We start from the raw sequence: 12,021 nt of genomic DNA, 5'->3' as shown, positions 1-12,021 counted from the left end.
GGATTGATAATTCTGGTTAGTGAGACTTGATACTGTAAACATCATGGAGTTGCTGCTGCTGGTGGCCATATTTGCTGTCTACCTTTCTTTTCTTTTCTCTGTGCTCTGGGGATCTGGGACTCTAGGACTCTGGGCCCATAACCTGTTAGCAGCGGATTAATCAGCGTAACATCCAGAGTCAGCAACACAGAATGTAGATTTATTCATATCCAGGTTGAACAGCTTACAGCATGAAATGTGATCAGTCTGGTATCTGCTGTGGTTTGCAGCATGGGAGCATTACAACAACAAGAAGGGAAGAGAAGGAGGGGGCATCCTGTCTGTTTTTTTTTTTGTCACTGAACTTTGTTAACAATCTCACACTTTGCACAATATATAAAGCAGTACAGTAGTAGTTGTTGCAATACATACAGATCAATATGCATTATTCCAACAAAATGGCACAGAAAAAACTTTGCATCTTTCAAGAAAACCATGATTTCTATGTAGGACAGTACTTAATTGCATGCATTGAAGTACTCCACTGATTGACTAGCCAGTAAAGACCTTATTTGTCTCCTTTGGAAAAATAAGACATCTGGAGGAGACTACTGTGCACACCGATATAGTTAGAAGAAGTGATGGTCCCTCAAGGTGGGCCCCTTATTGTGTGTTGGCCAGCTGCAACTGCCTTCTCTGCTCCATTACTGCTGGGGGCCCTCTTGGGGATAAGAACATCAAGAAATTGCCCCCTCCTATTGCTGGCTATGATTGGCTTTAGAAAAGCTTACATTTCTAGCAAAGTGACAGAGTCCAAAAAAGGTTCTGTTTCCCTCAGAGTTCAGGAACTCACAGAAGGAAAGCCTTGGAAAGAGTGGAGAGATGTGGAGACCAGCAGAAAGTGCCTGTAAGTGGTGATAGGTAGCACTGGTATATGATGTGCTGCCCCAGTGCAAAGGAGGAATAAAGCAGGAAGCTCCAGCTTGTATTGCTGGCTGTATAATTTGTCCTAGTTAAGAAAATCAGCCCATCTGCATGAGAATTTACAGTATTCATGAGAGAGGGAAAGGATATCCTCCACAAGGAATAAAGAAGCATATTTCCATGTCTAAAGAGTAGTACACTAGTGAGTATTAATCACTCACAATTTATGAGGGAATTACCACTCCAAAGAGAATTTGCTTGCTGAAACCAGTAAGTGAAGAGGTTTGCCACAACAGAAATGGTTGGGAGACTGGTGCCATCCTTCAGTGGGAACCCCAGATAATTACTTCTTCAGCACAGGCCTCAGTAACCTACATTATATTTAAAAGAGCAAAATACAAAGCCAGCCTCAGGTCAATGCTTGGCATTTAAGAACACTCGTCTGCTCATTGACAGTGTTTTGCCTATACTGTAAATAGGCACAATAATTTCAATCAATAAAGAGGTAGTACCCAGAGGTGTATCTAGGATTTCTGGCACCCGGGGCAAGAATTCAGTTTGGCACCCACTCTACCCCCAAGCACATATACGATTTGCACACTTAGACACATGCTGATGAGCTGCTCTCTCTAAATCAAAGTTCAGTGAAAAACTGAGAGCAGCAGGAAAAGGAGCTAATTGTTATAGAATCATAGAATCATAGAATCGTAGAGTTGGAAGGGACCTCCTGGGCCATCTGGTCCAACCCCCTGCTCAAAGCAGGATTCGCTAAATCATCCCAGTCAGATGTCTGTCCAGCCTCTGTTTGAAGACATCCATTGAAGGAGAACTCACCACTTTTCGTGGCAGCTTGTTCCACTCATTGATCACTCTAACTGTCAAAAAGTTTTTTCTAATATCTAATCTGTGTCTCCTCCCATTCAGTTTCATCCCATTGCTTCTAGTCTTTCCTTGTGCAAATGAGAATAAAGATGATCCTTCTACAATGTGACAGCCCTTGAGATATTTGTAGACAGCTATTAAGTCTCCTCTCAGTCTTCTCTTTTGCAAACTAAACAATCCCAAATCCTGCAACCTTTCCTCATAAGACAGGGTTTGCAGACTGGTCACCATTCTGGTTGCTCTTTTCTGAACTTGCTCCAGTTTGTTGATGTCTTTTTTAAAATGTGGTGCCCAAAACTGGACACAATATTCCAGATGAGGTCTGACCAAAGAGGAGTAGAGGGAAATAATGACTTCACGTGATCTAGACTGTATGCTTCTGTTAATACATCCTAGAATTGCATTTGCTTTTTGTGCTGCTGCATCACACTGTTGACTCATATTCAGTTTGTGATCTATTAGTATACCCAAGTCTTTTTCACATGTGCTGTTGCTTAGGCCTATTCCTCCCATTCTGTATATGCTTTTTTCATTTTTAATGCCCAGATGTAGTACTTTGCATTTTTCCCTGTTAAAAACCATTCTGTTAGTTGCTGCCCACTTCTCCAGTTTATTTATATCTTTTTGAATCCTCTCTCTCTCTTCTCTAGTATTAGCTATCCCTCCTAGCTTTGTGTCATCAGCAAATTTAATCAGTTTACCCTCAATTCCTTCATCTAAATCATTGATAAAGATGTTGAACAATAAAGGGCCCAGGACAGAGCCCTGTGGTACCCCACTTGAGACATTCTTCCAACTGGATGTGCAGCCATTTACGACCACTCTTTGGGTCCGATCACTAAGCCAGTTATGAATCCACCTAACAGTTGCCTTGTCCATTCCATACTTAGTCATTTTTTCAATAAGGATTGCATGAGATACTTTGTCAAATGCTTTGCTGAAGTCAAGATATACTATATCTACAGCATTTCCTTGATCCACCCAATCAGTGATTCCGTCATAGAAGGAAATTAAGTTAGTCTGACATGACTTATTAGTTACAAACCCATGCTGACTCTGTTTAATCACTTCATTCTTATCCAGGTACTGACATACATGTTGTTTAATAATTTGTTCAAAGATCTTTCCTGGTATAGAAGTCAGACTCACCGGCCTATAGTTGCCTGGGTCCACCTTCTTCCCCTTTTTGAAGATAGGAACAACATTTGCTCTTCTTATGCAATAGCGTAAGTATGAAAATCGCATGTGAGTGAAGTGGTCATGTGATGACTGCTGGAACCAGCAAACAGATCTAAATCCTGACAGTGAGGATATTACATGCTGTTAGGATTAGCTGCAGGGCTTCATTTTATGATTAAAGGTTGCGTCCAGGTTTGAGATGAAAATATGCAATGACCATAGGTGACTGCAGGCTTCTGAATTCTCACAGTGCATACACTGCACACTTTTAGGATTCTCCCATGCATAAGTATGTGATTTGGATACTTCTGGCCATATTTCAACTAGACATGCCCGGCCTTGCTCAATTCATTTTCATTGAGTGAGGCCACGCATGTCTAGTCAGCACGTGACCACATGTATGCAAAACACCTGCACCAGAGAATCCTGACAGCGTCTAGAGTGCCCCTTTAATGATCCTCACATAAATAAAAATATGAGAATTAGTATCACATAAAACATTTACATCCAGGTACCTTATAGATGATGTTGTCTCTGGAGTTGTTCTCTTTCTTTTCTTCTTCTTCATCTTGTCCAGACTCCATGAGGTTTCTCATCCACAGCCATACTGTATCTGCAGAGTTCCATCTTCTCCGGTCTTGTGCAGCACGTCCCCACATGACGTCCATAACCCCTTCATGACCGGAGGTATTTTTGGTTTTGAGATTTTTTTCGTTTTTTGCTCCCCTTCATCCCGGAGCCTTAACTTTTTTATTTTTCTGTCAATAGGCTATCTGTGGGCTTGTTTTTGCACGACAAGTTGTAGTTTTGAGCGACACTATTGGTTTTAACATATCATGTACTTGAAAGCGAGAAAAAGATTCCAAGTGCGGTGAAATTGCAAAAAAAGTGCAATCCCACAGTTGTTTTTTGTTTTGATTTTTTACTATATTCACTAAATACTAAAACTGACATACCATTATGATTCTCCAGTCATTACGAGTTCATAGACACCAAACATGACTAGGTTCTTTTTTATCTAAGTGGTGAAAAAAATTCTAAACTTTCTTTTAAAAAAATTGCGCCATTTTCAGATACCTGTAGCATCTCCATTTTTCGTGAGCTTCAAGCTTGGCCCCCAAACACGAAGCTTCCATGGGTTCCCGATCTTGCCATGGCTTAATCAGGTTGACGTGGCACACCTGGTAGGGCTTCCTTCTCCCTGACTGGTGGACTTTATAGTAGACATTCCCAACCTTTTCAACTATTTCGTAGGGGCCCTGCAACTTGACCAGATATTTGATCTCCACCGTAGGTACCAGCACTAGTACTTTATCCCCAGGGTCGAAATGTCTCACTCTCATTGACCTATTGTACACCCTCAACTGTGCCTTTTGTGCCTTGAGAAGGTGTTCTCTCACGATGGGCATCACCTTGGCAATCTTCTCTTGCATCTGGGCCACATGCTCGATTACACTCTGATAGGAAGTAGACTCTGCTTCCCACGTCACTTTTGCTACGTCGAGGAGTCCAAGGGAGTGTTGGCTATACAAAAGTTCAAAAGAGGAGAGCTCAGTAGAGGCCTGTGGGACTTCTCTGATGGTACAGTAGTAGACAGTCCCAGTCCCAGTTCCGGCCATCTTTTCTATGACCTTCTTTTACATGGCCTTCAAGGTTTTATTGAACCTTTCTACCAAGCAATCCATCTGTGGATGGTAGACTGAGGTCCAGAGTTGTGTGATTTGCAGGGTTTTGCACAACTCTTTCATCACCTTTGACATAAACGGGGTCCCTTGGTCTGTCAAGATCTCTTTAAGCAACCCTGTTCTAAAGAAGATATGTACCAACTCTCGTGCGATATACTTGACTTAGGAGTTACATAGTGGAGTGGCCCCCGGGTATCGCATAGCATAGTCCAGTACTACCAATACTGATGCCCACTGACAGACTTGACCAGGGGTCCCACTAGATCCATGGCTTTGCGATCAAATGGCACCTCAGTAATAGACAGCGGCATTAAGGGGCTATGAAAGTGGGCAACTGGGGAGGTGATCTGGCAGGTGGGACATGACGTACAATAGTTTAGGATTTCTCGGTGACAACCTCTAGAGGATCCGTACCTGGTTTTTTTTTTCTATGCCCAGGTGACCACCTAACATGTGTATGGGCCATGCCTAACACCCTGCGTCTGTATGGCCCTGGCACCAGTAACTGCTCAATTACCTCCTTTCTCAGCTAAGTTTCGTGGTATAGTAACTCCCCACTTACTTCAAACTATGGGTAACTAGTGTCAGTCTCCGGTTCTTGATCAACGTCATTATGTACAGTCACATTGTCATTACACACCTTTTAGAGTTAAATCCCTGAGATGGGCGGTTCCAAAGTTTCCCCTGGACACCTCCAGCTCAGGGATGTTGGCCTCTGGGGATGCATCTTGATCCTCATCGCCAACAAGCACACAAAAAGGTGTATAGTATAGTGCTCCCCAAAAATTGCTGTCCCAACATTGAAAACAATCAAATAAGTCTCCTCGCTAGGGAATCCCTGTACTTGTCTGGATTCCTCGTCGTCCCCATCTTCCATCTCACTGCACAGTATTTCAACTTTGCAAGTGCTGTGATCCTGAGCAAGCAGGGGGGGCCCACTCGTTGGCGACGGCACTGGCACAGGGCCCCTGATAGTACAGTGGTGTGTCTGATGGCGGGTGGGCCGAACCTGCACTTTCATCTGCAGCTTCCTCTTTGTCACCGTGTAAGATGGAACTGTATATGGGAAGGGTAACCTGAGTTTCATCAGGGTCAGATTCAGGTCGTGTAGCGTGCGAGGGGAATGTAGTGGTCTGGGTCAATGTACCAGCAGATTCATCGAGCAGTGGCTGGGCATCAGTGCACTTGTGTCGCCCCCAGGAGTACGGTCGCCACAGTGGCATTACTTTCTTCCTAGGGAGTATGATGTCATGCTTGGGAGCAACGAAGGATCTCTCTAGCAGGTTAAGTGATTGGGCGGCGTTATTCCCACGAGTCATGACCCTCCAAACAGGGTTCATGAAGGCAAAGTGTTTGTTTTACGTGGGCAGTATGGTTGCAAAGCTGAACCTTAAAGGAATGTCCAGAAGGGCACCACCAGGAGTGGAGCCTATGGTTAAATTCGACTCCACCTGGGAAACCTCAACCATGCCAGCTACAGAACAGATGCACACATTGCAAGCTTAATTCCGTTAACGAACGAGACTCCGTCATGCCCCGCGGTCCGAGTCCGGCTTACTAGAGGGACACGTGAGGCTCTTGGCACATGAGATTGGCCAATAACTGGTGTGTCATGCCCTTACATGTCCGTGGCTGCATGTGCGCTACACTGAAAAGGCCAGCGTTTGTCGCTTACAGGTGCAGATAACCCGCTGAACAACGTTAGTGATGGGGATCACTGATTACAATTATTACCCGCGAACAATGATTTCCCAGTAAGTGCAGATCAACCGCAGTTCCGGAATTAGGCCTAACCGTCATTCCTGAAAAAATGAAAAACTTACGTGTGCAATCCACAGGTGCTGTAGCTTGCTTAACAGCTCGCCAGCCGTTCTCACGCCCAGTATGGATTACACGTGATTGCACAAAGGTGAGAAAGGGTACCGTATCCCCAGATAACATGTATGGATAGCGTACACATTCAAAATATATGTCTATACATCAGGAGGCAGGCTCAGACGGTGTTAGGCCCAGTATGGATTGCACGTGATTGCACAAAGGTGAGAAAGGGTACCGTATCCCCAGATAACATGTATGGATAGCGTACACATTCAAAATATATGACTATACATCAGGAGGCAGGCTCAGACGGTGTTAGGCCCAGTATGGATTGCACGTGATTGCACAAAGGTTAGAAAGGGTACCGTTTCCCCGGATAACATGTATGGATAGCGTACACATTCAAAATATATGTCTCAGGAGGCAGGCTCAGACGGTGTTAGGCCCAGTATGGATTGCACAAAGGTTAGAAAGAGTACCGTATCCCCGGATAACATGTATGGATAGCGTACACATTCAAAATATATGTCTCAGGAGGCAGGCTCAGATGGTGTTAGGCCCAGTATGGATTGCACGTGATTGCACAAAGGTTAGAAAGGGTACCGTTTCCCCGGATAACATGTAAGGATAGCGTACACATTCAAAATATATGTCTCAGGAGGCAGGCTCAGACGGTGTTAGGCCCAGTATGGATTGCACGTGATTGCACAAAGGTTAGAAAGGGTACCGTATCCCTGGATAACATGTATGGATAGCGTACACATTCAAAATATATGTCTCAGGAGGCAGGCTCAGACGGTGTTAGGCCCAGTATGGATTGCACGTGATTGCACAAAGGTTAGAAAGGGTACCGTTTCCCCGGATAACATGTATGGATAGCGTACACATTCAAAATATATGTCTATACATCAGGAGGCAGGCTCAGACGGTGTCAGGCACAGTATGGATTTGACGGCCCAGACTACACAGCGGAGGAGCAGGGAGAGGTAAAGATTGCAAATGCTGGGGCCCTGCCCAAGCAAGGGGGGCCCACTCGTGGGCGTCGGTACTGGCACTGGGCCCCTCATAGTACGGCGGTGTGTCTGACCGCGGGTGTGCACCACCACCGTCAGAGACACTTGATTGCACTATGAAGGACCCTGTACCAGTGCCCGCGCCCAAGAGTCGGCCTACCCACCTGTCCAGGGCAACGGCACTCGCACGGTGTCGTGCGCTAGGTGGTGACCCCGGCCATGGGGGGGGAGGCAGCACAGTTAGGGAGTTTTAGAAAGTGGCATATGTTGATGTTGGACATTCAGCTGATGCAAAAGGTGAAATAGGTCAAGTCCCAGGAAGAGGTGGACCAAAGCAAGCCATTTTTCTGTCACCCTATGTGTCATCAGAGGAAGGTGGGACAAAATCCTTGGAAACCCATGCGTGGTTCATTTTAATGAAGGTTAGATCATCCACATTTTGGGTTGACAGACGGGTCCTTTTTTCTGTCAGGATTGATCCAGCTGCACTGAAGACTCTTTCCGATAGCACACTTGCAGCTGGGCAAGCGAGCTCCTGTAAGGCATATTGTGCCAATTCAGGCCAGGTGTCCAGTTTAGCGGCCCAATAGTCAAAGGGGAATGACCTGTGTGGGAGAACATCGATATGGGAGGAAAAGTAGTTTGTAACCATAGTTGACAACTGCTGTCTCCTGTCACTTTCCATCGATGCAGTATTACCAGTTGTGTGAGCGGTACTTGAAAAATCAGTCCACAACATTGTCATGAAACCCCTGTCTCCAACGCCACTTCTGCTGTGTGCACCACGAACACCTCTGCCAAGCTGCCCCCGGCCCGTACGGCTCGTGTGAGAACCATCACCGCTGCTGTGTGCTGGGAATGCCTCAAGCAACCGATTTACCAGAGTTGCTTGTTTATTAGCCAATATTAGGTCAAGGTTCTCCTGTGGCATGATGTTTTGTAATTTGCCTTTATAGCGTGGATCCAGGATGCTGGCCAACCAGTAGTCGTCATCGTTCATCATTTTGGCAATGCGGGGGTCCCTTTTTAGGATCTGCAAGGCATAATCTGACATGTGGGCCAATGTTCCCGGTGTCAATGATGCACTGCGAGTGCTGGTTGGAGGAGCACTTTCTGGCAAATCCACATCCCTCCAGTCACGCACAAACCCTGTACCAGACCTTGCCACGCCAACATTTTCACTTGCCCCACGAGATGCATCCTCCTCCCCTAAGTAATCATCCCCATCATCCTCCTCCTCCTCCTCTTCTTCCTCCACCTCGTCCAGGAGAGGTCCCTGAGCAGACAATGGCTGAATGTCATCAAGGATTCCCTCCTCCTCTTCCTCCTCATCAACATTGGCTGCAGACGCCTGCTCCTTAAGGTGCGTCAAAGTTTGCATGAGCAGACGCATAAGTGGGATGCTCATGCTTAGGATGGCGTCGTCTGCGCTTACCAGCCGTGTGCATTCCTCAAAACACTGAAGGACTTTACAGAGGTCTTTCAGCTTCGACCACTGCACACCTGTCAACTCCATGTCTGCTCTCAAAGTGCCTGGCCGTGTATCTTCCCACAAATGCATTATGGCCTGCCTCTGCTCGCACAGCCGATCCACCATGTGCAGGGTGGAGTTCCACCTTGTTGCAATGTCGATAATGAGGCGGTGGTTGGGAAGGTGGAGCAATCGCTGCAGCTTCTGCATACGAACGGAGTGTACAGGCGACCGGCGGATGTGCGCGCACAGTCTTCGCACCTTCTGGAGCAGGGCTGTTAACTCCGGATAATTTTTGAGGAAGCACTGCACCACCAGGTTCAAGGTGTGAGCCAAGCAAGATATATGGCTGAGTTTTGAAAGGGCTATGGCTGCCACAAAATTACGGCCGTTATCACTAACTACCTTGCCTGCCTCAAGATGTACACTGCCCAGCCATGACTCAGTTTGTCGCTTCAAGTACTCGGCCAGCACCTCGGCGGTGTGTCTGTTGCCCAAACACATCATCTGCAACACAGCCTGCTGACGCTTTCCACTAGCTGCTCGATAGGGGGACACATCGTGTGCAACAGTGGCAGCTGCAGATGGAGTGCTCGTACGACTGCGCTCTGTGGACGAGCTTTCGCTTCTGGAGGAGGAGGAGGAGGAGGGTCGAACGGCTACAGCCAACTGTTTCCTATACCGTGGGCTAGGCAGCACTGTCCCACCACCGCTGTCCCCTGTGGACCCTGCATCCACCACATTAACCCAGTGCGCAGTGATGGACACGTAACGGCCCTGGCCATGCCGACTGGACCATGCATCAGTTGTGATGTGCACCTTTTCGCTCACTGACTGCTTGAGTGCATGGACAATGCGGTCTTTCACATGATGGTGGAGGGCTGGGATGGCTTTGCGAGAGAAGAAGTGGCGACTGGGTAGGTCACAGCGTGGTACTGCATAGGCCATGAGTTCGCGGAAAGCTGTGCTTTCCACCAACCGAAAGGGCATCATCTCAAACGAGATTAGTTTGGCAATGTGGGCGTTCAAACCCAGTGTACGCGGATGAGAGACTGAGTACTTTCTTGACCTACTCATAGTGTCTGGGAGGGTGAGCTGGACTTGAGAGCTGCATATGGTGGAAGTAGCGGTGGACAGGGCGGACTGAGAGAGGGTTGATGATGGTGATGGAGTTGGTGTTCTTTCTGATGGCCTAGAATCAGTCTTTCGTTGATATAACAGTGGGATTCCCTGACTGCTGTGGCCTTGCAACGACACCTCAACATTTGCTGCTGTGCTAACCGGTGGGCTTACAGTGGGGGAAACAATGTAGCATTGCTGACTACCTTCGTTGTGATCAGTTGCACATGTGGCACTTGAGGTTTGGTGTTGTGTCCACGCTTGCAAGTGCATGCTGGTTAAATGTCTAAGCATGCAACTGGTATTCAAATTTTTCAGATTTTTCCCTCCGCTAAAGGTCTTTGCGCACTTCTTACAGATAACCTTGGCCTGATCATGAGGATTTTGTTCAAAAAAGTGCCACACTGCACTCTTCCTACTTTGGCAGACATTTTGCGGCCTAGCACGCTGTGATCTTTTGACCCTCTGGACAAGCTGTCCAGCAACTCTTTTGATGTTTGGAACCTGTCTTTGGAGTGCTCCGGGCCTGCCAGATAACAGCTGGTGCGATGTCGATGTCTGCTGTGGATGCTCCTCATCTGAGCTATTGGAAGCAGCACCCTCTTCCCCCAATGGATGCCAATCTGGGTCAACAACTGGGTCATCCATCACCTCCTCTTCTATGTCATGTGCACCTTCCTCTGTGTCACCATGTATGGTGGTATAGTGTGCGGGAAGGGGCACCTGAGTCTCATCAGGGTCAGAATCTGGCTCTGTACACTGCGAGGACAATGTAGTGCTCTGAGTGAATGTACCAGCAGAATCATCCATCAGCGGCTGTGCATCAGTGCACTCCATGTCAGATTCATCTTGGCCTGGGTAATTCACCATTTCACTTGATAATCCAGGCATGGTATGTGAAAACAGCTCCATGGAGTAATCAGTAGTATGGCCTGCGTCATCCTTCAATCTTGGTTGGGGTGAAGGACACAAGGAAAGGTGTGGTTCATGAACATGAGCCTCCAATGACGACTCAGTGCTTTTACTTTTTACAACTGAAGAAGAGGAGGCGATAGAGCTGGAGGCTGAGTCAGCAATGTAAGACAAAACTTTTTCCTGATGCTCTGGCTTTAAAAGCGGTTTGCCAACTCCTAGAAAACTAAGCGTTCGAGGCCTTATGTAGCCAGACGATGACGCAGAGTCAGCACCTCCTGCATTCGGTCCTATTTTGCTCTTGCCACTACCATCAGATCCACCACCAACACCATCATTACCAGCTGCCAACCCCCACCCAATTCCACGGCCTCTTCCACCAGCCTTCCTCATTTTTGGTAGAAATGTAGACAAAATCCAACAAACTATATAGTAATGTAAAACAAGGTACAAGGTGTCTATAGGACAGGGGAGATTTTGAATTTCTGCAGACACTTGTGGACACTGGACACTTTTGGATTGTGTGAGGCCCACTGATATCTAAGGCTAATTTCACACTTGCTTTTTTTTGCAGCGCGTTTTTCCCGCAAAAAAACGCATTGAAAAAACGCATACAAAAGCATACAACTGCTGCGTTTTTTTCAAGCATTTTTATGAGCATGCATGAAAAAAACGCAGCGTTTTTATGCGTTTGTATGCGTTTTTAGTGCGTTTTTACCGCGTTTGCGTTTTTTCCAAACATTAGGTGGCCCCTCACACTAACCCAAACCATGACTTTACTAACCCTAACCCTAACCCTAACCCTAACCCTGACCCTAACCCTAACCCTAACCCTTAACCAAACCATGCTTAACCCTAACCCAAACCCTAAACCCTAACTAACCCTAACCCTGACCCTAAACCTAACCCTAACCCTAACCCTGACCCTAACCCTAACCCTGACCCTAACCCTAACCCTGACCCTAACCCTGACCCTAACCCTGACCCTAACCCTTAACCAAACCATACTTAACCCTAAGCCAAACCCTAAACCCTAACT

Source organism: Dendrobates tinctorius, unplaced genomic scaffold (assembly GCF_039654945.1).
Source record: "Dendrobates tinctorius isolate UK_male_01 unplaced genomic scaffold, ASM3965494v1 ptg000209l, whole genome shotgun sequence".
Classification (NCBI taxonomy): Eukaryota; Metazoa; Chordata; class Amphibia; order Anura; family Dendrobatidae; genus Dendrobates; species Dendrobates tinctorius.
The sequence above is the reverse complement of the archived record's forward strand: the minus strand, read 5'-3'. Positions refer to the sequence as shown.